At 50.4% G+C, this 25,027-nt stretch overlaps 1 long non-coding RNA gene across 1 annotated transcript; it reads left to right on the forward strand.

The window, feature by feature from the left end:
• The first annotated feature begins 2,323 nt into the window (after positions 1 to 2,323).
• LOC134424472 (uncharacterized) lies at positions 2,324 to 25,027 on the forward strand. The gene is made up of 3 exons (XR_010029426.1): positions 2,324 to 2,397; positions 23,734 to 23,801; positions 24,936 to 25,027. It is a non-coding gene; the product is annotated as an uncharacterized LOC134424472 (long non-coding RNA).

A 25,027-nucleotide genomic window follows, 5' to 3' on the forward strand; every position in this document is an offset into this window, starting at 1 on the left:
TAACTGAGGCTGTTTGTTCTTGTAGAGGAAACCAAGGCGTCTACCACCCTCCAGAAGTGATCTCAGTAACCAAAATGATGTTTCAGTTCAGGCAATGGTCATAAGAGATAACACGGGGGGATTGGCCAGGGAGGACAGAGTTCAGGAACCACTTAGACTTCTCTAATGAGCCCAGGAAGCTGCCCTGGTTTGTACAGGGAATTATGCTGTCCGTGAGGATTTTCTAAACCTGTCTAGTGCTGCTTCTCAGACTTGGCTGCTGCTTTGTTGGTTTTGTTTTTCCTGCAATGTATTTGTGTTTATTAAGGAGATAGTGGATGATCACTCCCCATCCCAATAAAAAGGAAATTTTCCAGGTATTACCTTGGTGAACTTATTTCTGTTGCAATCCCTTATCCCCTTTTGGTGCCCTTTCCAATTCTGTTCCTGTTATTAGTCATAGTTATCTTCTGCTGACTATGAGCAAACTGGAGGCCAGATCTGGGGTACCTTGTGTTGCCAATATTAAGCATTTTTTCTGTTGCACCAACCAGCCTCCGAGATATTTATCCTTGCAATTATCTGCCAGGTAGGCAACAGCTATTACCTGGTTTTAAGATAGGGAGGAGAAGCCGAGGTATGGAAAGCTTCAGTAGGTCAGGGCTTGAACTAAGATCTTCTAAATCTGAGGTAATTGTGCCTCCTCTCTGTTCCATCTTTAAAAAATAAAGCACACATGTTAGTTCTGAGGCTCGCTTTCATCTTCTCCATTCTGCCTCCAGAAATCTTCACTCCTCCTCGCCGCACTGCGGTCGCCCTCGAAGAGTTGCACAAAGGCTGTCAGTCGCTTTGGTTCACTGTCATCAAATATTGAGAAAAAATAGGAACAATTACAAGTTTAATATTAAAAGAAGCAATTTCATTTCCTTTCTGGAGTCTATGTAGTTTTTTAATGCTACTGAAGAAGCAGAATACCTTGTGCCTGGTGAACAGGGCTCATTTACCTTAACTCGGACCTCAGCCCCAGCGTGCAGGAGACGGGCAAGGGGACACCTGGGACTGGCGTGGGCTGTGGCTCGGATATGCACGGTTGTATTTTTAATTCCCAGCTGGGCCCGACTGCCAAAACTGGGCGGTTGTGTTTTGATTAGACTGTAGGGGGGCAAGTAGAGCCACTAAATGCCGCCGGCCTGTGCAGGGGGTCCGCTGGCTGGGCCGGGCCGTGAGCAGAGCCAGACCCGCTCTGAGCGCGGAGGTGCCCCCGTGTAGGTACTCCCGCAGCAGAGGTGCCCCTGCACAGGACATGTCTCCTGCACGGAAGGTGTCCCCTCGGGGCTGTCCCCGCACACCGGGCTCCCCTCCGGGCTGTCCCCTCAGAGCTGTCCCCGCACACCGGGCTCCCCTCAGGGCTGTCCCCTCGGGGCTGTCCCCGCACACCGGGCTCCCCTCAGGGCTCCCCTCGGGGCTGTCCCCGCACACCGGGCTCTCCTCCCGGCTGTCCCCGCACACCGGGCTCCCCTCCGGGCTGTCCCCTCAGGGCTGTCCCCGCACACCGGGCTCCCCTCAGGGCTCCCCTCAGGGCTGTCCCCTCAGAGCTGTCCCCGCCGCCCCTCAGCCGCCCCGCCCGGGCTCCCCGGGCGCTCCGGGCCCGCCCTGCAGCGCGCGGCGGCGGCGGGGCGGCAGCGCCCCCTGGTGCGCTGCGGCGGCCCCGCCCGGGGTCCCCGTTACCGGCTCAGGGCGGGCGGGGTCTGACCGCGTGTGTCCGAGCGCCGGCCGTGTGTGTGTGACCGTGTGTGTGTCCGAGTGCCGGCCGTGTGTGTGACCGTGTGTGCCCGTGTGTGTGTCCGAGCGCCGGCCGTGTGTGTGTGACCGTGTGTGTGCCCGTGTGTGTGTCCGTCTGTGCCCGAGCGCCGGCCGTGTGTGTGACCGTGTGTGTGTCCGAGCGCCGGCCCGTGTGTGACCGTGTGTGCCCGAGCGCCGGCCGGTGTGGCCGCCGGGCACAGCCCAGCGCTGTGCGGTGGCACCGGGGCAGGGACGGGTGCCCGTGCCCGTGCCCGTGCCCGCCGCTCTGGGCGGCGGCGGTGACACCGGGCGGAGGTGCCCTGAGCTTCAGCCGTGCTGGCAGCCTGTGGGTCACGCAGGGAGCCCCTCGCGGGGCCGGCGGAGCTGTGGCCCGCGGAACGGCGCCTCAGACACCCGGCCCGGAGCTCCGCGGGCTGGGCAGCGCTCCCGGGCGCGCCCTGCGGCAGGCGGGGCCCGCGGGCCGCGTGTGGAGGGCGGCTGCGGCCGCGGCCCCTCCGTGCCCGGCCCTCACCTCCGGGCTCCCCGCGGGGCTGCGGCCCCGGCCCTTCCTGCTGCCGCTGTGAGCCGCCTGCTGCAGGGGAGAAAAGGCTGAAGCTGCCAGAAAAAAACTGTCAGGTATAAAAGCTTACAAATTGGGGAGAGCATTCTCCTTTGACAGAGTAAAAATAAAACCCGGAATGGGAAAGGAAAGGCGTGAAAGAGTTAGTGACAAAATATCATGTACAGCTGGGGAGATGATGGTTTTATTGGTATTGCGGGGGGGAGGGAGAAGCTGAGAGGCAGTGAAAACACAATTTGGCCTAAAATTGAATTTCTCTGATAAGGAATTTCAGAAGCGGCTGCCTCATTCACTGTGCGGCCAAATAATCATATGCGCTTTAATAATCTTTATTTTACAGGAGTATGTTGCCAGGGCAACAGAGTGTAAGCAGGAGCACAGCACCTTGCAGATCACAAAGGCAAAGCTGCAGAAAGACATTTCAGCGAGTTTCTCTCTCCCTTTTGCAATGTAATGACGACTTATTTTTCATGCACTGATTTAATAATCTTATTGAAAGATCCTTTCCCGGTTTCTCTTATTCTTGTCTGTCTGAGCACGGACAAAGGCAAAAATCTGGAATTGTCAAGCCCACTGGGCTCAGCAAACTAACAGATGTAATATGTTTAGCATTTTTATGTAATTACTTTTTATTGCTATTTTACCCTACTTCTATTCCTCCCCAGTTAGATGCTGCTTCCCTTCCATTCCAACCCAATCAGGGGATGGAGAGGGGCTGGGGGAGAGTTGGTAATTGACGGCATTAATCGGGAATTATTAGTGGGACGTGTTTTCAGAGGTGGGGGTTGGGTGCAGCAAGAGACCTTTTAGGAAGGGTGAATTGAATTATGGGCGATGCAATAATGAAGCCTGTGGGCTGTGAGCTGTAGAGGACACTCATCCTCGCAGAGCTGAGTGTTATTTATCACGGGCTCTGCTCTCTGGGTGAAAACCAGCACGTTGCCCTGCTGACATCCTCTGGGTGAGGGGGTCTCAACTAGATGGGCTGAAAAACAAGCTGATTTGGGATGATTAAAAATGGAAATGTCTAGAGATCGTCGATGTTGGTTAGACTGGGAGCAGAAATGCTGCAGCCAAACCCTCAGCAAGGCGCAGTGTGCCCAGTCTGTCCCTTGTAAACGTTTTGCTTCTTTCCCAAGGGCCAGGCTGAGGAGGGAAGATGTGGAAAGCAATCGTTGCAGGCTGCAGAATGGGAGGTAGGGGAAGGCTCTGTGAAATGGAGTACAAAAGCCCTGGGTCACCTCACCTTGGCTGAGGAATTCGGGGAAATCGGGAACAAAGGCTGGCACCGGAGCTCAGCTGTGGCACCGGGAGGCAGCAGAATGTGTGGGTTGGGTGGGCTCAGAGTGATGGGGGTTTGCAGCCTCAGCTGAGAATGACACGGTTTTGTAGTGTGGATACAGGCTCACAGATGTTACTGACATGGAACTTTGCTTTAGGAGGCCAGTTCTTTAAAGAACAACACACAGATTCATGTGTTCTACATTTTGAGAAAGAATTACACGAAGTGATGTTTAACAATACATGTAAAAGAATACATTTAATGTATATGAAAATAGTGTTTAGGCCAAGCAGTATTGTCCATACAGGATTTCACTGTGGCAACACTACTGGTTTTCTCTGAGTCAGCATCCCCCAGTCTCTGTGAACGTGAGGTGTTCCTTGAGCCAGGGTTTTACAGAGCAGTAAGAAGTGCCCTGAAGCACACTGCAGAAATGTCTAGAAGGCAGCTTCAGGAGTGGGGGGCGGTTCTGCAGAGAGCAGGCATGGGGACAGGAGCGTGGGCAGGGGGCTGTGACCACGGCGGCCCCGGGTCACCAGGGCTGGAGGGTGCCAGCATCACTGGGAGCTGTAATGAACAGCATCAACAGCAACACAGGGCTGGGAGCCTCACCACCACCAGTGTCCAATCATAGCACGGGCAAAAACTGGATGCCAGTTAAATTCCATTGTTTTCTCAAAAAACAGATGAGCCTTTGGACCTGAGACATCCAAATTCAGGGAGTGAACTCTTCCTGGCTGCAGGAACAAGAATGTATGATTCTGTGTGCAGTGAGGTGAGCAATTAATGCTGCATTGATGTGTTCATTAACATTTGTTTATTAACCAAGTGTAAGGACCCTGTACTCTCACTAACAGCTTCAGCTTGGCTTTTAGAATATTTGCAGTGCTAATCCTAAACAGCAGAGGATCAGATAATGCTGTGGTATAAAAATTACTCAATACAAGTTTCTGGAATAGAATAATGTACATTAAATGTATACAATATAGAAAGCAATAAGATGCCTTCCATATAATATTATTTATGCAAGTATATAGAATTACCTGTTTGTAGTTTTGAATGTGTAGGTAGATTGAGGAGTTTAGGAACAAAGACAATTTAATGTTGTCATAAAAAGGAAAAATAAAACCCCTTTTTTCTGAGCAAACATATCCCAGGTTTCACCTTCCTGCTACTAAATGAATGAATTGCAATGATGTAACTGCATAAGGTTTTGTCTGATTAGAAAATTCAGCAGTGCCTGACACTGAATTGTCCTATTGTTCCTACTCTGGAGATATGCAGGATTGTCTACAGCCATTTTAATACTTGTCCCTTTTTTTTTTTTCATGGACAGGTCTGATTACTATTACCTAGGCTATATTTCTTTATGAAGAAAGGCTTTTCATAAAGCAGAAAAGGCTTAATTATGTACAAAACTATTATTACTGACTATAAAAGCACATGAGCATCCTTCAAGTTGTGCTCCTAAGGCTTTTCCCTGGCATGTGGGGTCAGGAGAGGGAATGAGCAGAAAAGCTTGAATGCAAGATTCCAATGCAGTTTGTCTTTTTTTCCCACAAAACTGTAATCTTCATCTTAGAATTTTTATTATTTCTTTGTGTTCCCATAATACAACAAATGTTTGGAAACTGATTTATTCAGAAAAGGGTTGTTTTATTTCTCTGGGTGTATCTGGAGAACCTACGGGGTAAATCAGTTCTCTGCTGCTACCTTGATGTTGGCAGAAAAGCCTGGAGTGAGCGAGCAGCCCTTTGCTTTGGCAGGGCCTGAGGAAGGATCTCCCCTTCCTCATGTCCTCAGAGAGCTGGTGACAAGGTCACACTGACCTGAGGAAAGCCAGGTAACTTCTGGAAATCCCAAATCGGGTCAACAATGCCAGATCTGTCCACCATTCAGATTTAAGCGAAGTCACCTTCCACACTGCTTTCACTGATGTTTAAGATTTTTTTTATTATTTGGTATTGGCTGGTTTCTGTGAAATCCAACAGCTCTGCTCCTCCAGGCTCTAGCCAAGGAAATCTAGACAGTTTTTGTCATCTCTGCTGCAGAAATGCTGCACATGGATTCAGTTAAAACAGGTAGGTAGAAGATGTCCTAACAGCAATCTTGCATGGAGCCTGCAGGAAGGCAGCTGCAGCAGCCAGACTGGCCACAGAGAGAGCCGTGGGGAGCTGCAGGCTGCCAGACACTGGACAGTATTTCTGTATGTTTGGGAGGCTGCATTTTTAGCTCCTTAAAGCCAGTGCTGGGTAAGAGACTGTTTGCTGGAGGTTCCTCTACAATTTTTAAATCTCCTTTTTTCTGTTCCAATAATAATAAACTTTAAAATGGAGAAAGTTAAAAGGATTTTATTGGTTCTTTGTAAGACTCGATGGGGAAGCCCAAAGCTGAAGCAGGGTGAAAGAACCTGTACTTGCTGCAGGTGGAAGCAGGGTTATTGCCATCACAATATTGAAAAGGTTTGTCTTTGTACTGGTTTTCCTATTTTCCTTCGGAAAGATGGGATAAAATTTTGGTGAGAAATTGAAGCCCAGCAGCAGCAGCTTAAATACCCACGTATTTCTAGCACAAAATCTGGGCAATTTGCTTTCCTCTTCCTGCTAGCTTGTATCCTGCTGCCTTTTGAAATGGAAACTCTTGTGACCCTCTAACCCTCTTGTTACTCAGAATAAAACTCTTTTAATTGTGTTTTGGAGGAGCATGCGAGGAGCTCCCACACTACTAATCAGCTTTGCTGGTTTGGGTCTGTATCTCCAGGACTCATGTTGGCAGAATAGCTTGATATTATTGCAGCTGTGCATCACTGATTTAATGCTGAAGAACTGTAGAGGTGCAGGTCCCCATTTGTGTCAGTGTGTTCCTGCAGAGTGAGAGCAGCTCCGGGCACCTTGCAGGAGGGCTTGGGCAGGCCCTGCTGCTCTCTGGGGTGCTGAAAGGGCAGGGCTGGCCGTGGGCACAGCATTAGCCCTGAGACCTTAGCTCTTTGTTTGCAATGTATCATGTGGAAATGCAGGGCCGTTTTAGTGCCTGGCACCTCTTCACACAGTTAAAAACAAAAAATCCCAAAACTCTTCTACCTAGAGTCTGTGTTTTGCACTGGCCAGAAGCAGGTCTGGATGGATTTAAATCAGACCTGTCTTAAGCTGAGATCATCTGCAGCTTTGGTTTGAAGGATGGAACTGCTGCGTTCCAGTGCTAGGACTTCAGCACTGCATAGGACTGAAAAATACACCTTTTTATTAGGAGGGTGTTAGTTTGTAAATTTAAAATCCTGCCCTGGGCAGACCCTCACCCAAGTTTAGCACTGTTCCTTACATCATTTGCCTTCCACCGTCCTCAGAAAACACAAACACTGCTTCAGCTTTTCCCATTTCAGTGTAACTGTGTTTAGCCTGAGGTTTGCCCCAGCTGCAGCCCATTGTACACAGAGCTCTGCTAATGTGCCTGTCTGGCCTTCAGCATTCCAGGAGTAGGAAGGCCCCTTAACCCGAGTCCTAGCTCTGTGATGCTGTTTGATCAGGAACAGTGATGCAGGAACTACCCTTGGACAATGACACTGCTGAGAACACTCCAGTTGCCCTGTAATAAACCTGCTGTCCTCCCTGCAAGCCACGATGAGGACAGAGAGGGTAACAGTGATTGAAAGGTCAACACGTGTGAGCGCTGACAGAATGAAAGAAACAACTGATAATGCTGAGGCCGTGATGCTGACCATGCCCTGTGTCTAAATCCTGGCGTGGTTGGAGCCCAGGTGTGCCAGCATGAGTGCCACCCTGTCCTGGTCCCACAGGAGAGGATGCAGGATCTCAGCATCCCTGTATCCCCTCTGTGGCTCACAGGCTTAGCTTCAGTGCTGGGGCTCACTCCTGGGCAGAGGTCAGAATCCAGCCAGTGTCACAGTGCTGGGCTCCCCGTGGCAGAAGGAGCTCTGTGCTGATGCCTCTTCAGCCTCCACATCTGGGCCAAACACACCTGGGCGTGTCTGGATCCTGTCAGTGCTGGTGGGATGTGAACACCTGGCTATGCTGGGCTTCAGTCACCATTTGTCTCTTAATAAGATGCAAGGAGAAACTTCTCTGTGTGTTCTCAATAAGGTAGGAAAATGGAAACATAAAACAACTGGTACGTTCTGTCATCTTGTCCATTTGTTCCGAAAGGGATGGTCCTGGCTGGCTCTGGGCCTCACCCCACTGACACAAAGCTGGGAGAAGCTCACCAAGAAGCCAGTTGTGCAACTCCTGTTTGATTTGTTTTAATGAAACCTTTTATTTGCTGGGGTGAAAATAAATTTTATGGAGCTTTTGTCATCCTACAATTCTGCTGACCCTATGTTCTTTTGTGCATTAGCATTTTGGATTTGAGACCATTCCAATTCTGATACTTTGAGTTCTGGGGCTTTTTCAGTTTGCTTTTTTTTTTTTATGTAAACCAATAAAGCCATGTGTTCATGCAACAGTCACATGTTTCCTGTAGTTTTAATACCTGAAGTCTGAACAAAAACTGCTGGTACTGAGCTACTGGTTCAGTGTCCCAGGGAAACAGCCTATGTGGGCTACGAAGGATTTAATTAATGCCATAACCTTTGGGTGTTTTTTATTATTATAGTCTTTTACACAGATCACTTAAAAGCTTGATCTGTTTTATTACTGCAAAGCATGCACGAGATACTGTTGTACACATCATCATCTCTAAATGTGAAGTGTTTGCACCAAGAGTTTCAGACCAGCTGCTGTGCAGACTGCAGTTTGGGAAGTTTCATGGGGAAGGAATTCCTGCAGAGAAAAGGCCACAGTGATCAGAGCTCCCTCCCAGCAGGAGCTGGGGAACCTGTGCAAGGCCAGGTCAGGTAGAGCTTGGACCTGGGGAGCAGCAGCCCCTTTCAGCTGGAAGGGAGCACATCCACGCTTTCGTTTTCACATGCAGAGATTGATTTTCTCTTGTACATTAATATGCACATCTGGGTGATTATAACAGAGAAATGAGAACCCATGCTCTTACCACAAACATGAGAACCCAGGATGTGATTTCCTGACCATGGCTGAAACCATGTTTGGGTGGCAGTGCTCTTAAGAAGTCTTTTCTGATTCGTTTTCTTTCCAGGATGTCCTGCAGACCTTGCTGGTACCTGCTTAAACAGGGCATCTACATCTTTCTCAGACATTCACCCCCCCACAAGCAGATCTCTTTGGGGCAGGATAGAAGCAACTCTGTTCTGAAGTCACAGAATGACAGCCTGGGATAAGTTGGAAGGGGCGTCTAAAGAGGAGCTGGGTCCGAGCTCCCCCTGCCGTGGCAGGGTCACCTCCCACTGTCCCAGGGGCTCCCAGCCCTGTCCAGCCTGGCCTTGGGCACTGCCAGGGATCCGGGGGCAGCCACAGCTGCTCTGGGCACCTGTGCCAGGGCCTGCCCACCCTCATCACCACCTCGCTTGGTCTGCTCAAGAACTGCAGAATTACTCTGGTAATACTGGATATTTTTCTGTCAGATGCAACTGAAGGAGTGGCTGTCAGGGAATCGTGACCACGTGGTGAGGAAACCCTTCAGGTCAGTTGGAATGTGATGTGTCACACACTTTCCACTCTGATGCATGAGTAAGGAAGAATGCAAAGATTGGTGGCAAAGTGTGGTTAGGTGGATCAATAAACCACAGGATGTCTTGGATTCTGGAGCTGTAAGGAACAGTGGGAGCCATTGGAAAGTGTGTATTCACCAGCACCTAGGGACTGCTCCCGTGCCCAAATGCAGGTATGGAACTAAGTAGGAAATGGTAGCAGGAAGCCTCAAACTGAATTGGCAATGCCACAGAAAAAAGTAGGGAAAAACAGGAAATGGGAGCCCAGCACATCCTTAAACTTGCTGTGCAGCAAATGTTTGTCTGTGGAGTCTTTGTCCTTTACTGTGTGGGATGCCCTAAAGTATGACATTCTTTCCCACTTGCTGTGTTCCTAGATTGTTGATGTTCTAATTTTGAACAGATGTCTCTAGTAAGTAAACGGCGATTCAGTTTTTCGTTGGCCAAGTCCACGTTGTGGCTGTAGACAGGAGGACACACACTGGTTCCTGTGAAGGCAGCAGAGCTCAGTCTGTGGCTCATTGCAGATGGTGGCCAATGCTCAGGGCCAAAAACACAGCAATTGTATCCCCTGAAAGTCACCAGCCATTCCAAGGAGGGAAAACCGTGCTGGGGTGGTCTTTGGCTTTGTGAGAGGTCACTGATTCGAGAGCATTTACACCTGCCAGCCTTTGCTGCTGCTGTCAGTGCTCAGGGGATCAGGCAACAGCTCAAAAGAGAGCATCTGCAATGTTGTGACTTCTGCTGTAAGTTTAAGGGAAGATAATTAGAGTTGCTGCTCCCGCATTCAGCTGGATTCAGAACAATGTTGATGCAGCTGCAAAACGCCCAGAGCTGCTGGAGTGTGGCCTGATGATGTGATGTGGTTGACTCAGCAGCTGAACTGAGGAATTTTATCTCTAAGAGCTCTTTACTGAAACCAAAATACACCAGAACAAAAATGTCCCTGCACTTTTAAGCAGAGTCCCGGTTAAACTGCTCAGTAGTTTGTGAATTGAGGTGCTTATACTAATTGGGTGTGGGAAAGAGGCTGATTGAGTTCATGTCTCATGGCTGGAAATCATGAACACTGAAAGCTTAATCCACCATGCCTTCATCACATCACCCGGGTTCAGGAATCATGGCCTTTGTTCAGGCCAGAATCAAATTCATGTCTGAATGGAGAGTGCTTCCATGGCCTGGCGTGGGGGTGCCTCTCTCCAGCCAAGGTGCTGAAGGCCCCGGGCCCCGGCAGCCCTGAGCTGGGGCTCTGCCTGTGCAGGAGCAGGGACAGCCCCTGGCTCGGGTCTGGCGCGGGGGAGAGCCCTTGGCTCACCTGTGCTGTGATGCAGCCCTGCTCACCTGTGCTGTGATGCAGCCCTGCTCACCTGTGCTGTGATGCAGCCATGCTCACCTGTGCTGTGATGCAGCCCTGCTCACCTGTGCTCTGCTGCAGCCCTGCTCACCTGTCCTGTGATGCAGCCCTGCTCACCTGTGCTGTGATGCAGCCCTGCTCACCTGTCCTGTGATGCAGCCCTGCTCACCTGTGCTCTGCTGCAGCCCTGCTCACCTGTGCTGTGATGCAGCCCTGCTCACCTGTGCTGTGATGCAGCCCTGCTCACCTGTGCTGTGATGCAGCCCTGCTCACCTGTCCTGTGATGCAGCCCTGCTCACCTGTGCTCTGCTGCAGCCCTGCTCACCTGTGCTGTGATGCAGCCCTGCTCACCTGTGCTGTGATGCAGCCCTGCTCACCTGTGCTCTGCTGCAGCCCTGCTCACCTGTGCTGTGATGCAGCCCTGCTCACCTGTGCTGTGATGCAGCCCTTGGCTCACCTGTCCTGTGATGCAGCCCTGCTCACCTGTGCTGTGATGCAGCCCTGCTCACCTGTGCTGTGATGCAGCCCTTGGCTCACCTGTGCTGTGATGCAGCCCTTGGCTCACCTGGGCCACAGGACTCTTGTTCTCTGCCTCAGCAAAGCACCTCTGGTGTTAAGTTTTCCTTTCATTTGCTAAATTAATTTTCTATTAATTAAAAAGAGACAAAAAGGTTTTATTTGTGTATGTTTTGTTGGGATTAAAAAAAAAAACAAAAACAAAAACAATTTGATCCATCTTTCCTTGCTCTTTCAAATGAGGAAATTCAGTCATTTTCCCTAGTGCTTTTCATACACACTTACTTTGTTGACTATTTTGTTTATTGGATTTGTTATTTAAAATCTGTTTCCTTATGGCTCTCTGTTTAATTTTCTCTTCTTTATCAGGGCTGCATGAAGGTGAGCTGAGTCCCAAAGCTATTCTATCCTAAATTCTGGTATTTTATATATATAAAACTTCAGGGCTGATGGCACCTATACCTGGGATTATTTATGGGTTTTCATAAAAAAGAAAGAGGAAAATACAGAATTGCATGGCTCCTCTTTTCCTTCCCCACTTCCCAACCCCCTCCCCACAGAGGAGTTTAATGTTAAATGATAAATGTGGAAATTAGAGACCGTCGAGAAAATCCAATTTGGTGAGGAGTTTTAAAAATCCCATAATAAACGCCGAGTGAAATGTATGATTTAATGCGGGGCGCCAATGGCTGCTATTATGTGCTATTAGCAAATCGGGGCTGAGAGTGAATCTTTATCACGGCCGGGCGGGGCCGCCCCTGCCGCCGCTATTGATTTGTAGCCGCTTGTCATAATGACACGGGGAAGCAATGAATGGAAGATGTGCTTTTGATAGGATTGAAGGGCTGCAAAGGGGGGAGAAAAAATTCAGCAAGTTTTCTATCTCTCCTGCCTGATTAGATTTTTTTTCTTCTTTTAAGAGCTTTCACATTCCAATAAAAATGCTAAATCAGCTCTGAAGCAGAATTGTTAGGGAGTAAATAGCCAGTCACATTTAAAGGAGGAAAAGATCTGACTTTACAGCTCTGGCTTCACAGCAGGCATGAGTCTAAAGAATATTTCTGGCTCCACAGAAATTGCAGTAGTGGGCGGTGTGAGGGTGGCTGGGACCTGGTCAGAGGACTGCAGGCAGTGGGCACCAGCATCTGTGGGATGCAGGTTGTCAGGATGCCAGCAATTAAATCCCCGGTGCTGTGTGCTTAAGGAGAGCAGGGCGTGTTTTGTGACCTCTGAAACAAAACCGACTGCAATGAAAAAAAGCTATAAGCCTTTGCCGTATAGGATCAAAGAACAAAGGTCTCCTCTGCATCTGGAAAGACGATTTTTGTCCCTTTAATTCCAGGCGCTGGTTGTCAGGAAGCCGATGCAAGGGCCGTGCTGTGTGGGGAAAGCAGCGTGGCCGTGCTGGGTGTCCCGCCGGTCACCCGGGAGCCGCGGGCAGGCTCTGCCCAGCACGGCCCTGGGCACGCAGGGAACGGCACAAAACCCCCAGGCGGGCTCGCGAGCGGCCCTGAGGGCGGCCCGGCCTCTGCCTTTGCCTTCCTCATCAGTACAGCCACGCGCTTTAACTTCCTCTCCTCCAAACATTTTGCCTGCCCTGGGAAGGTGGAATTTGTCTACGCCCCACTTTGAGCTCCTTTGCATCAAAGTCTGCACATCTTCTCTCATTGCTACTATGATTATGATTGTTCTTGTTATTATTATTATTATTACTCTGGTTGGCCAGGCTGAAGAGCTGTGGGCTGAGCAAAGTTTGGAACTCTGATATTTGGGTTCTCCCTTTAGGCCTGACCAGCCTCAGCTGCTCTTACTCACAGAAACCCTCAAAGAGCAGCTGAGAGAATGTGGTTTCCAGGGCTCACTCTCAGAGTATGAAATAGCAGATTAGAAATCAATGCAAAGAGTCCAAGTGCTCACTTCATCACTCAGGAGAAAGAAATACAGTGTTCCTGGTCTGAGCTGTGTGCTCATTAAAATCACATCCTTTAAAACACCCTTTGAATTAAACAGTGCTCAGTGGAGATGGGTGGATCTCATGCCAGAGGCAGGCTGGGGCATGTCTGACATGGGGAGACCTCAGCACCCTCTGCCCTGGCCGGGCTCTCCAGGTGTGCAGCTCGTGTCCTGCTGCAGGTGGCTGCACACCTGCTGCAGAAATCCAGGGCAAACCCTTGAGGTGCCAAATGCTGCTTTTTGTGGCACATGAAACAGAGAGGATTATCACCTGACCTGTTCCTTCTCAAGAGCACTGACTAGGAATCACACAGGGTTGGGCTCTTTAGGAACCCATCTCACCCCTCAAGCCATTCCAGCACACTCATACAAAAACAATGGATTATTCCTACAGGAATGAATGAACAATGAACAAGTGGGAGCCCTTTGCTAGGGGAAAGTGCTATTTTGGGCCAGTCTTGTGTGGTGTTTGATCAGAAGCTAACAACTTGATTCTCTACATTTATTTATGAAGGTAAATGTAGGCTGGGAATCAGCTTTGGGAGGCTTTTGGTGCTAATGTGATATTGCTTCTAGAACGGCTGCTCATACTTCGGCACAGAGGAGTCAGCAGAAGTACACCTCTAGTCTGTCCTGTCTTTTGGGTCCTAGGAACAAATTTTATGGTAACAGCAGAGGAGGCTGATATAACAGCTTTAAAATGTGAAGATGCTGCTGCCAAGGGAAAAGGATTGGTTTGTTTCCTGTGTTTAAGACTTAGTGGCTCAAACAGCCACCAGGTTAGATGAGCAGCCTGGAGCCCCGAGTCTGTGGGCTGCCTGGGCTCCTCTGAAAGCACTCTGGTCAATCTGTCTGTAAGTGCTCAGTGCAACTGTTGATGCTGTATCCCCTGTTTTCTGGGAGCTCAGAGGCAGGAAAAGGCCAGCCTCGGTCCCTCCTGCTCCTGCTCGTGTCAGGGCTGGCACCTGGACAGGTGTCTGAGACCGTGCTGAGCCCGTGATCCCTGTGTTTCACCCCAGGTGCAGGGCCGTGTGTGGCCCATGGCACTGGATGCAAATTCTGTCAAAGTCTGATCACTCTTTAGGTCCCTGTGTGGTGAGACACAAACAATCGTGTTCTTTTGCTTTGTGTTTCATGAATAAACCTGGACACAAAAAACCCTAAACCCACAGTGACAAGGATAAACAATGGAACGGCAAACAGCAACATCATTTTGGTAAGATGCTGTCAGGACAGCAAAGCTGTGGAATTCCTGTGGAATTGTTTTCCTCCTGCCCCTCTTTCTTATGATTTTCCTTGGTTGAAAAGGGAGGAGGAGAGAGCAGATTCTAGCAGTACAGGTGATCCATCTCCACAGGCTCCTAAAAGCACATTGATCATTTTCAATTTGGAAGCTTTTCTGTAATAAAACTGTTTTGTTGTAGCAGACAAGTTTGGGGATGTTTATTGTGTTACTGTCTGTTGGAAGACCCGCAAAACCCTTTTCTATCATGCTGAGGGTCCAAGGCTCTGCCACGCAAGGATCCCCTTGCTCTGCCCAGCCCTGGCCCCAGGCACAGCTGCCCAGCTGCCCCTGCCCAGAGTGTTCAGAGATGTCCGCAGATATGAGTGCTCGCAGAGAACAGGAATAGAGCAAAAAAGAGATTGGGATAAATCAGGTGTGGACTTAATCATGATCTTTTAATAAGATGCAGAAATATTCCTCTGCAGGCAGTCGTGAGGCAGTAGGTCCACTGCCAAATGTCCCTTCTAATTCTCTCATTAAAAGAGTAAACATGACTCTCTGACATGCTGTAGCACGAGTGCCTCCGCAGCGGCGCCGTGCAAGGACTGGCCAGGGAAGGAGTTCTGGGCTCCTCAGGTTATCTCATTTCTGTCCTCACAATGCAAATGTTCAAATATTGCTGGTCTTGCTGCAGACCCCTTCCTTAGAAATCAGGGGTGGAGTTTCTGGAGCTGTTTAAACCTAAATAACTGACCATGCTAAAAGGGAGTGTTCCAGTGTTCCTCTCGGCTTTGAAATTTGTTCCTGCACCTCCCTTGTGCTGGAATCAGAGCCAGAGCAGAGGCAGGCTGGGTGCTGATGTGGGGCAACATCCCATGGGAGGTGAGAAGACATCCTCCTCCTCCTCCTCCTCCTCCTCCTCCTCCTCCTCCTCCTCCTCCTCCTCCTCCTCCACATTGTCACACTGCCACACTGCCACACTGCCAGCCACACTGCCACACTGTCCCTGTGGGACACGCGCCAGGCGCTGAACCAGCAGCCCAGGGCCACAGGAGCGTGTTCAGCAGGAGCCCTGCTCACAGGCTGCCAAGATGACAAATATTCCTTGAAGGAGACCATTACGTAAAATAAACCCATCTTAATACACATGGGGAACATCTATAACAAAATATATGATACACATGTGTATATTTACTGTATTTAAACCCTGCAATTGTGAGATGGACTAACCCTAACCCTAGCACTGCCTTTGTCTGAGGTATGCTCAGAACTGCTCAGTGGGGACAACGTGCTTGGGATAATCTGTTGCTTGCTGAATTATGTTCCTGTTCTGAGTTAGGCGTGCAAGACACAGGACACAAAACACCAGTTTTCCTCAGAATGTGACCCAGCTGGTCTGTGTGGCCTTTGAAATGTGCACTTTGTGCTGCTGGAGATGAGTCTGTCATGGCAGCATAAAGAGAGTTTTGGCTTTCAGAGGCACACTGTCCCCCCACAGCCCTGGGGCAGCTCTGCCCTACATCACTCCCACCCTGGAGCAGCTGCTCTCTAAGCCTGAACAGCTCATTCTCCATTCACAAAGTTCTGGCTCCAGCCATGGACAACAAACAGGCTGTGCACACGTGTGTGGGTAGGGAAGATGTGCTTGGGAAGCTTGCTATGGCTCAGATGTGACCCCCTGAATGCCTGAGAGGACAGTCAGTTCCCTTGGTGCTGGCTGAAATCACTGGGCTCACACTGAGCTGTGTGTCACAGCTTGTCATTCCCTTTCTCCTGGAGTTTCCTGGCCTGAGTGATGCACGTTAGCTGCCTGACTAATGCCTGAATCTCACCATACAGAGATCTGCAAAATGCTCACAGGGCAACAGCAAGCACACCTGTAAATTTGTCCTCTTTATGATTCAGCTGTGAGTCTGATGCTTGCTTGGGCACACAGGTATTCAATCCATACTCATACTGGAACTCCCCGCCTCCATCCTGCAGGTCAAAACACTAGCTGCTGGGAATATGCCAGTAAAATGTGCTGATAATTGTCATCCTGCAGCATTCTCTCTGAGCAGTCTGTCTCTTTCTTGTTCTCCATGTCCTCACAAAGAAGGGAAGGGTTGGGGCACTGCTGACTGTGCAGCCGTTCAGGCAGGTGCCAGCCAGGCCTTGAGTGGGATGGGAGTGGGAGGAGAGAGTACAACGGATGTGTTAGCAACATCTCCATCCTGGTCCCAACCCAGGGTGGGCTCCTGCAGCCGCACTGGGGAGCAGGGAGAGCCACAGCTGTGTCCAAAGGGGCGCTGGGAGCGAGGCTGGCTAAGGTGTCAACATTAGAAATGGATGGCAATGTTGAACTGGCCCTGTGACAGACAAGGGAGAAGGAGCTTCAAGTTGCAGCAGCACAGAAACACACAAAACACCTCGGTGGAAAGGAAGGTGTTGGTTGTGAAGAGAGACATCAGCAGGTGTGAATGCGGGAGGGTGCCTGGAGATGAGGGAAAACACTGAAGGAGCAAAGGACCACAGGGTAAACAGTAACCTGAAATATGTGTCCAGGGTGGGGTCAGTGAGCTGTGCCACGAACTGATGTGTCCTGATGGGCCTGAGGGGTTGAACTGAAAGGAGATGGGCACAGCAGCACAATCTCAACAGGAGCTGGGCTGTGTGTCCTGCAGAGAGCTCATCCCTGCACTGGAGGCCACTGGAAAGCCCCAGTGTGCTCCATGACTGCAGGATTGCAGGGAAGGAGAGGGATAGAGTAATATTTGGTAAAACCACTGGGGGATAGAAACCTATTGGAGGGTGCAAAATGTCGTGGTGTGCTGGTGTGGGGAGAGGTGAGAGCTGGGCTGGAGGAAGGGAGAGCAGGGAGGGAGGAACAGTGAAGCTCAGCGTCCTGGTTTGGGATCCACTCGGGGATCCTCGCAGGGCTCGGTCAGTGCTGACAGCAGCAGCTCCAGCAGCACAGAAACAGCAGAATTTGGTGATGTTGTTCTCTGGGAGGTACCACACTTTCCTGCAGAAACCCCTGAAGCTAACAGGCTCTGGGCTCGAGAGAGAGAAACCACTCAAGCAATCCATCTGGAACTAATGGGGTTTATGCCTTTGATAGGGCTGGGTTTTTTCATACACCTTCTGTAGCCTTGGAGTCTGCTGAGACCTGAACCTTGCTATAATCATCTCCACACAGGACAACAAAGGTTGCTATTTAACCCAAAATTTAGTCTGATATACCCTCCCTGGCAAATAAGCTTGAATAATTACTGCAAATTATAAAAAAAAAAAATCTGTCTTAATTACATCTCAGAGGATGAAAATTTCCCACCTTGTCTGAGTGCAGAAAGAGCAGCTGGCAAAGGAGGTTTCTGTCTGTCTGCTAAATGGAATCTGTTTTCACCAACCCCAGACAGTTCTTAGCCTGCTTATTCTTCTGTTAATTAGCGCTGGCACCTCATGAGGACTCACCTGGGCCAGGCAGGAGGCAGCAGCCCTGCTCCTTCCCCATCTCCAGCAGCTCTGGCTGCTCCCAGCCTGAGGATGGCACCAGTGGGGACTGGCAGATTCAGGTGGGTCTGAGCCCTCTTGGCTTGCAAAGACACTGAATTCCAAACAGTCGTGAATGCCCGAACCCCTTGGGAGTTTCATTCACCTCTCCAGGCTTGAAATTGTGGGGACAGCTATTAGGAATCTGCCTGGACGTGACCAAAGCCATTAGTCCACCCTGTATTAAAAATCCCTTCTGGGCCTGGGCTTGACTGCACACAAATATAAAGTAGTCTGGAGAGTCTTTCATCTCCACCACTAACTGAACAGCAATCTCCTCACGATTGCTGTGACAGATGTCTGCTGGAAAATGAAGCCTGTCTGTTTCATGCAGGCAAAAATGCCCATTGCTGCCATCAGCTGCGTTTCCCCCAGTGCTGCCAACAAAAAGGTATTGCTGTCCTTGGGGTCTGCCACCACCCATCTGTTCCTCTTGCACAGTCTCTGAACATGTGAGTTGCTCCTTGCCAATGTGCTGTGTCTGTGATGGAGAGAGCTCTGCTCTCCAAACATGAGTCTGGATGCTCCAGAGCACTGCTGGGGACAGGGAGGTCGGAGCCTGCAGAGGGGAGGCAAGGGCTTTGCTGGGAGGGGACCTTAATCTGAATTACAAACTTTAATTTGTTGTAAATGGAAGATTAGCTGCAATAAAAAGCTAAAGAGGGAAGTGCCTTGAACTCTGTGAAAATTCCTGAACTTCCTATTAATAGATCTGTGTTTAGAATAACATGAAAAATTGAATTTCTCCAAGCAGTGAATCATGTGCATTCCCATCAGTGCTTGGCTGTCTGCAGTCTCACAGCCCCATCTGACTCCATCCCTCCTGTGCTGGCTCTGGGGTCAGGGTGCAGCCAGAACCTTCATGGGTTCTGTAGCATCTCAGCTGTGGAGATTCATCACTGGCCTGGTGATTTTATAAAACATTTGTGTTCTCCATACTTTATTAGTCCCTGACAGACGCAATGTTTATAACATACTTCTCAGCAAGCTGTTTGCAACTCATTGCCCTGCTTGCTTTATAGTCCATAAATATTTAATTCTTTAATAAACTGCTTATATGTAATATCAAATGACTGATGTACTTCTCTCCCCTCTTCAGCAGTGCTACTATTTGCAAAACAATTCTTTTGGTGTTTTGAATAGCAATATATTCTATACATGCTTGAATTTCCTTTTCCTAACTAGCAATTTCTTCAGGGTATTTGGAGAATTGACAAACAACACAATGGCTCCTACAGAGCTCGGGGAGCTGCCCTTTCATAAAGTCTCCATGGGGAGACTTCCAAATGGTCAATTGACCGTTCCGAATGGCAGCAATCTGAGTGTCCTGGGCCCTGGGGTATTTCCCACCTGTGCACGTCAGGCAGTGGCAGGAACCCTGGGCCAGCACCCTGACTCTCCCTGTGCTGCACCCCGTCTCCTTCTGCCTCTCCCACCGTGCTCCATGCTCATTTCCCCAGCACAGGGCACAGTCTCCTTCCTGCTCCCCTTTGGCAGCACTTGTGGAAAGAGTGGCTCTGGGTTTGGTCCTACACCTGTTCCATCTTCCCTGGGGGTTTCTCTACCTGAGGAGCAGGCAGCAGGCTCCCCTGCCCAGCGCCCAGCCTTTGGTCTCCTCCTGGAGTGCAGGATCCTGTCTGACATGCAACGGGAGCAGGAACCTGGAGGGCTGCAGGAGAAGAGTCAGCCAAGCGAGGCCATGGCTAGAGCCAGGGATGTGCCCTGCAGCCTGCTCCCTGTCTGGGTCAAAATCCCCTCAGGGCTGTCAGCCAGCCATTGCCAGGGTAGGGGCTGCCCCTGGCTGCACCAGGATCCGGGACAGAGAGGACAGGCCCGCGGGGCTGGCAGGCAGGGCTGTCCATCAGCATGGGCACGGAAGGGATGGTGACACTGCACCGTCCCAGCCTGTCTGTGAGTCCTTGTCTCACCCTGCGTCTTGGGGCAGGTTTCTGCTCAGGCTTTGCCCTTTAGTCTCTTCCCTAAGGCTCACGGCATGCCAAGGCACCATTAAGGACTGGGCACCCTGCCCTGTAAACACCAGGTGGGGAAGGGCTCAGCTCCTGGAATGATGACAAGGGCGTGGTGGGGACATAGCCCCTCTGCAGAGTCACCTTCTGTTGGTTTCAGCTGTTCCATATTGCCAGGCTCTGTTTGGTCTGGACACCCTGGTACTGAGCTGCTCTCAGGCTGGAGAGCAGAAAGATGGGGCAGAGCCAGGTGGCACCACTGGTGCTGGCACTCTGCGGTGTCACACCAGCAGGGTCACAGGGCTGGGGCAGGAGCACTGCCCGGGCAGTCCATGGGGTGGAACTGGATTTTCATTGAGGACCCTTCCCACCCAAACCATGCCATGATGTGATTCTCTGATCTGCTGAGATCACGGCTGCTCTGTTCCTCACAAACAGCTTTGGGCTGCTCACTTGGGTCTGGGCTGGTTTGACTGCACATTGCTTCTCACCAGGGTGGCCACAAGCATTCGCCAAGCCCTGAGAGGCTGTGTGGGCATGGGCAGGACATTCACACACAGCTGCTGGCCCAGGCTGCCATTGGGTTATCCTTCATGTCCAGAACTTTTGCAGGTAGTTTGTAGTGGCAGGCCCAGGTTTGGAAGTGCTGCCCAGAGGCCATCCTGGTGTCCTGGTTTTGATCAGACCTGGCAGCTTGTTGCCTTTTCTCAGTCTCCTGGGCACCCTTGCATAGGAGGGAGTGCAGAAGGGACACATCTGTTGAGATGTGGGAAGGGAATGGATGGAGGTGGCAGCTGGATGGGGCTGTGGTCAGGAGCCTGAGCAGCGTGCAGGGGGCAGCAGCTGCTGCCTGCACCCTCTGCACTTTGGTCCAGTGTAACCCTCCTGTCTGTGCTCCTTGGAGGCTGGCCTGCCTCGGGCCCGCTGGTCACTGTGTGCCTGGGGCTCGCAGCCTGCCCTGGGCTCCCTCACCGCCCTGCTGTGCTGTGACAGGGAGCACACTCTAACAGACAGGGGGGCCACCCTGCTCTGACCCCCAAGGCACTGCTCAGGAGCCTTTCTGGAGCCCCTGGCATGGTCTGTGCACGCCCAGAGCACGGGGCAGAGGAGGATTCTCTCACTGTGGGTCCCATCTGCAGCTTTTTGAGTGGAGAGAAAAACAATACTCTCTCCCTGGGACCACATCTTTCTGCAGCCCTCCTGCCCAGCACCAAGGGTGTGAGGAGGCTGTAGAGCTGTGCAGGATCAGTGCAGGGCAAGCATATGAGGCACAGATGGTGTCACACAGTTGCTGTTGACTGCTGGCTCACTGTGCCTCTCTTTGTTCCCTCCTTGCTGATGGTGATGGGTGCAGGTCTCAGTCCAGAAAAGCAGCTGAACGGAGCAGCCGAGGGCTCCTGTTCCCCACACGTTTTTGTTCTCGTTACATCCAGGTACCATTCATCACTCCGAGGAAAACGGTGAGGGTGGATCTGACCAGCTCTGGACTCCCTGTCCCCAGCAGGCTTCCTGGGGGCACAGTGGCCAGAGCTGCTCTGCCCCAAGACCCCGTGTCCCACTGACCTGTGGTGGGGACCCCGCAGCCACGGTGCCAGCTATCCCCTGGGAGGCTGCGTGCCAGCCTGGCATCTGTGACCTGCTGTTACTCCATCGTTGAGCTGTCATCAGGCCCCTCCTTTGTCACTGAGCTGCAGCACTCAAAGCTTCTCCCTCTGGTTCCTTGTCTCCTGTCCCCCTTCCGCAGCACACTGTTTGGTGTTTCTGAGTAACTAGGAGTCATCCAGGCAGCTCCCAGCACTCCGGGCCTCCAGCAGCGAGCACGCCAGGTGCCCTGGGTGAGGATGAGTGATGATAAATAAGCAAATCACATGGTGGGCTGAACGATTTCCCCAAATGAGCCTGTTTGTCCCAGGCACACTGCGAAACCCTCTTCTCCTTGGCGATAACCTTTCTGTGTGCTCACATTATGCATGTATTCATGTGACTTCCTCTGCCTCACTGCCACCTCTTGATTTGAATAAAAATAATTTATGTGGACATTCCTTCAGTCAGGATTTCCCCCCCAATAATATTTCGTTGATGCTCTGAACCCAAATGGGGTCGTTATGCTTTTGCATATCATTAGGGCTTTATGAAGAACAACAGCGACATCTGCATGTGCCGCAGTGCCACAGAGATGGGGAAAATACAGAAAACAAACCCCAAACGAGCTCCAAGCTCATCTGGCTCTGTCTTTCCTCAGTGCCTTTGCCTCTATCACGGACACAAGTAATTGTACAGTGTAATCACATCACAGCTCATCTGAATATTCATAACCGACACAAAGACTTGGAGGAGAAGAGAAGTGGGGAGGAAAAGGAAGGTAATTTAAATATAAAACAGCATTTCATTTGGAAGCAAAGTTCCCTGTCCAGCTCAAGAGATTGTCTTGGTACTGATTCTGTCTGTCCATCTCCCATACAGCAGCGTGGGCAGCCGCAGCCCCCGCTGGGCAGAGAGAAGATAAAGCACAACAACAAACAGCGGCAGGACTGCCCCCAGCCAAAGCATGTTTGAAGAGTCGCCAACGGTGGCTAACCAGCTGCTGGTCTCCAGGAAAGAAACAGTCTATTGATGGAGCTTTATAAAGACCCCAATTAATATGTTGTGCATGTATAAGATCTACAAAGAGCCCACTGTATTCCTCCCCCCGCAGCCACCACCTCCTCTTCCTGATCAATGCCAGTGGAGAAGGATCTGTGCTACCAAATAATTGATTAATCACTTCAGTGGTGAAAACGCCCCTCTCCAAAATAGAGAAGAAAAACAAACACAAAAAGAGGCAACAGTTTGCTAATTAGCGTGTAAATTACCGCTGGTTCCATCCTGCTTTGTGCCTTTAAAAAGGAAAAGAAAAGGGAAAGAGTAAATATAATCCCCATCTTAATGTATATGCTGTCTTCATTTCTTTTGTATTACTTTGGTATCCTTCACCAGTATGAACACAGCAGTGTGATGTTGAAGCTGTGGCTGGCTCTGCTAGTCCGTTCCCCAAAGAGCTCCTATTTCCATTCCACTGGAGCTTATATTCCTTTAAATGTCTAGCGCGGCATCATTTCCCCCTTTCTAATACATCACTCTGCTGGAATTAGAAGAATCCAAGGTTATATCCAACTTCAAAGGTTTCCAAGTCATCATGATTTTAGCAAAAGTAGAAGACAGATCATGGAACAAGTCCCTGGCTTTTGAAGATAGGCATCACAGGGACCTTCCTCCCTCTGTCTCGCTCTCGCTCTCCCACTCTCTCCCCCCAACTTTGTACCTCTCCAGCTCTGAATGTCCCGCGCTAGCGTGGTTTAATGATATGCAAATGAAATATGCATAAAACCATTCTACTGTATGATGATTAAACACTGGAGACATTAGCCGCCGACGCTTCACTGTTTGACTATAATAATCTTCCCCGAGCATCCACTTTGATTGCGGAGTTATGGAAACCCATAGCAGTTGGCAGAGAGGGAGTAAGAGGGAGCGAAGCAAGGAGAGGTGCAGGGATGTATCACCCATCTCTGCATTTATCCCACTCCAGGAGACATTTCCCCTCTTTGTACTGCGTTCCTACTGCTGTCTTTTGTAATCCATCCGTGCGGTCGCACCAGGGCAATTAACGGGAAAAAACCCTCTTTTCTCTTAATGTTTCAAAGCTCATTAGCCAAACGATTATTCCTCATTAACAGCGAAAGCTCATTCATTAAAAGAAAAAATATGCCCAAAAGATGCCAGCACTGTTAATCCCGAGCCCTGTAGCTGGGCTATAGATCCCATGCTAGTATTTTCCATGCAGAAGGGAAGTGCACCAATCCACAAAAAAAAAAAAAAAAAAAAAAAAAAAAAAAAAAAAAAACCACAGGCAAAAAGAAAACATTTTTGAGTTTTGTAAAATCCGCAAGAGAGGCAATTAATATTCCCATTGTATGACTTTATTTTTTGTCTCTCCCTTTTGTCTCCAGTGCCCTTGGCTGGCTCAGCGCCCAGTGCCAACAGAACACCTTGCAGGATCCTCAGCAGCGCAGACAACGTAAGTAGCCAGCTGTGCCTTGATGCCCTTGTGCAGAAGCCCCCGCGCCCTGCGGACCCCGAGGAGCGCCCGCACGCCTCCTTCCCTCGCTCGCCCTCCGAGTGCCACCTGGGCTTCACAAGTAGCACCTTCCAAATCTCTCTGTCTTCAAGTTTGTGCATGTCTGTGTGGCATCCCTCCTCCTCCTTCACTCCCATAGTGGATCTCGTGAAGGGCTTCAGATCGGCCCCATTCATCTCCCTGGTGATAGCAGTGAATGTAGATAAATCTCCGCTGCCTGCTTGCTGCTCCAGTATGATTTTTATTTTGTCTTCCGTGTACACCTAGGTCAAAAAGTGGGATGTATACTGACGGTGGGTGAGAGTGTGTGTGCGTGTCGCCTCCTCAGTCCCTGTTGTTCTCTCGCACTGAGGCACGCAAACACACATCTCTCCGCGTGTGTTACACGCGTGCACACACATAAACACCCGCAGACGGACGCACGCGTGTGTGCATGGAGCACACACGCATCTCCTCACCCCACTGACACAGCTCCTGTGCACCGACCCAGGCGGTGTGTGCTGTGTGTCTGTGTGTCTGTACGCACTGTTCCGTGTGCGTGTGCATACACAGGCATCTCGCTACACCGTCAAACATTCCCTCTCCTCCCAGCAGAGGCTGTGTGCAGGCTGATCCTGCCCTGTGAGAGTGGTATTCTTTCCTCCCTTCCTTCCCTCGGCTCTTCGGAGACCTTCGCGTTCCCTCCTCGGGGTCCCTCCTGAGCTGCAGATTTGGCACCTTTCCCTGAGGTTGTCCAAATGGCAAATGGCATCGGCCGGAGTTCGCATTCTTGCAGCTTCTCCGGGCATTTCTCTCTCCATGTCGACTACTCCCTTTTGTTTGTTGTTGACTGGGCTGGGTGTGGTTGGGGTTTTTTTGGCATTAATTGTAAAAGAACCTGAATGGCAAAACACACCAACAGCTTGCGGGGAAAAAAAGCCAAAAAAAAAAGCGAGCCCCACACAAACGCCTTCTGCTGCGACAGATGCCCATGTTGCCCCTGGCATGGAGAGCGGGCACAAGGGGTTTGTTGATGAGGTTTTTTCGATTGCTGTGTTTATTGTTCGCATTTCCCTTTTCCATTTATTTTTAAAGACTCCAAGATGCCGGCCTCGGCTTGGAACGGAGCGGTGTCATGGCGGAGACGACGGCCTTTGTCTCGCAGGGTGTGAAAGCATCCGTTGTGC

Source organism: Melospiza melodia, chromosome 13 (genome assembly GCF_035770615.1).
Source record: "Melospiza melodia melodia isolate bMelMel2 chromosome 13, bMelMel2.pri, whole genome shotgun sequence".
Classification (NCBI taxonomy): Eukaryota; Metazoa; Chordata; class Aves; order Passeriformes; family Passerellidae; genus Melospiza; species Melospiza melodia.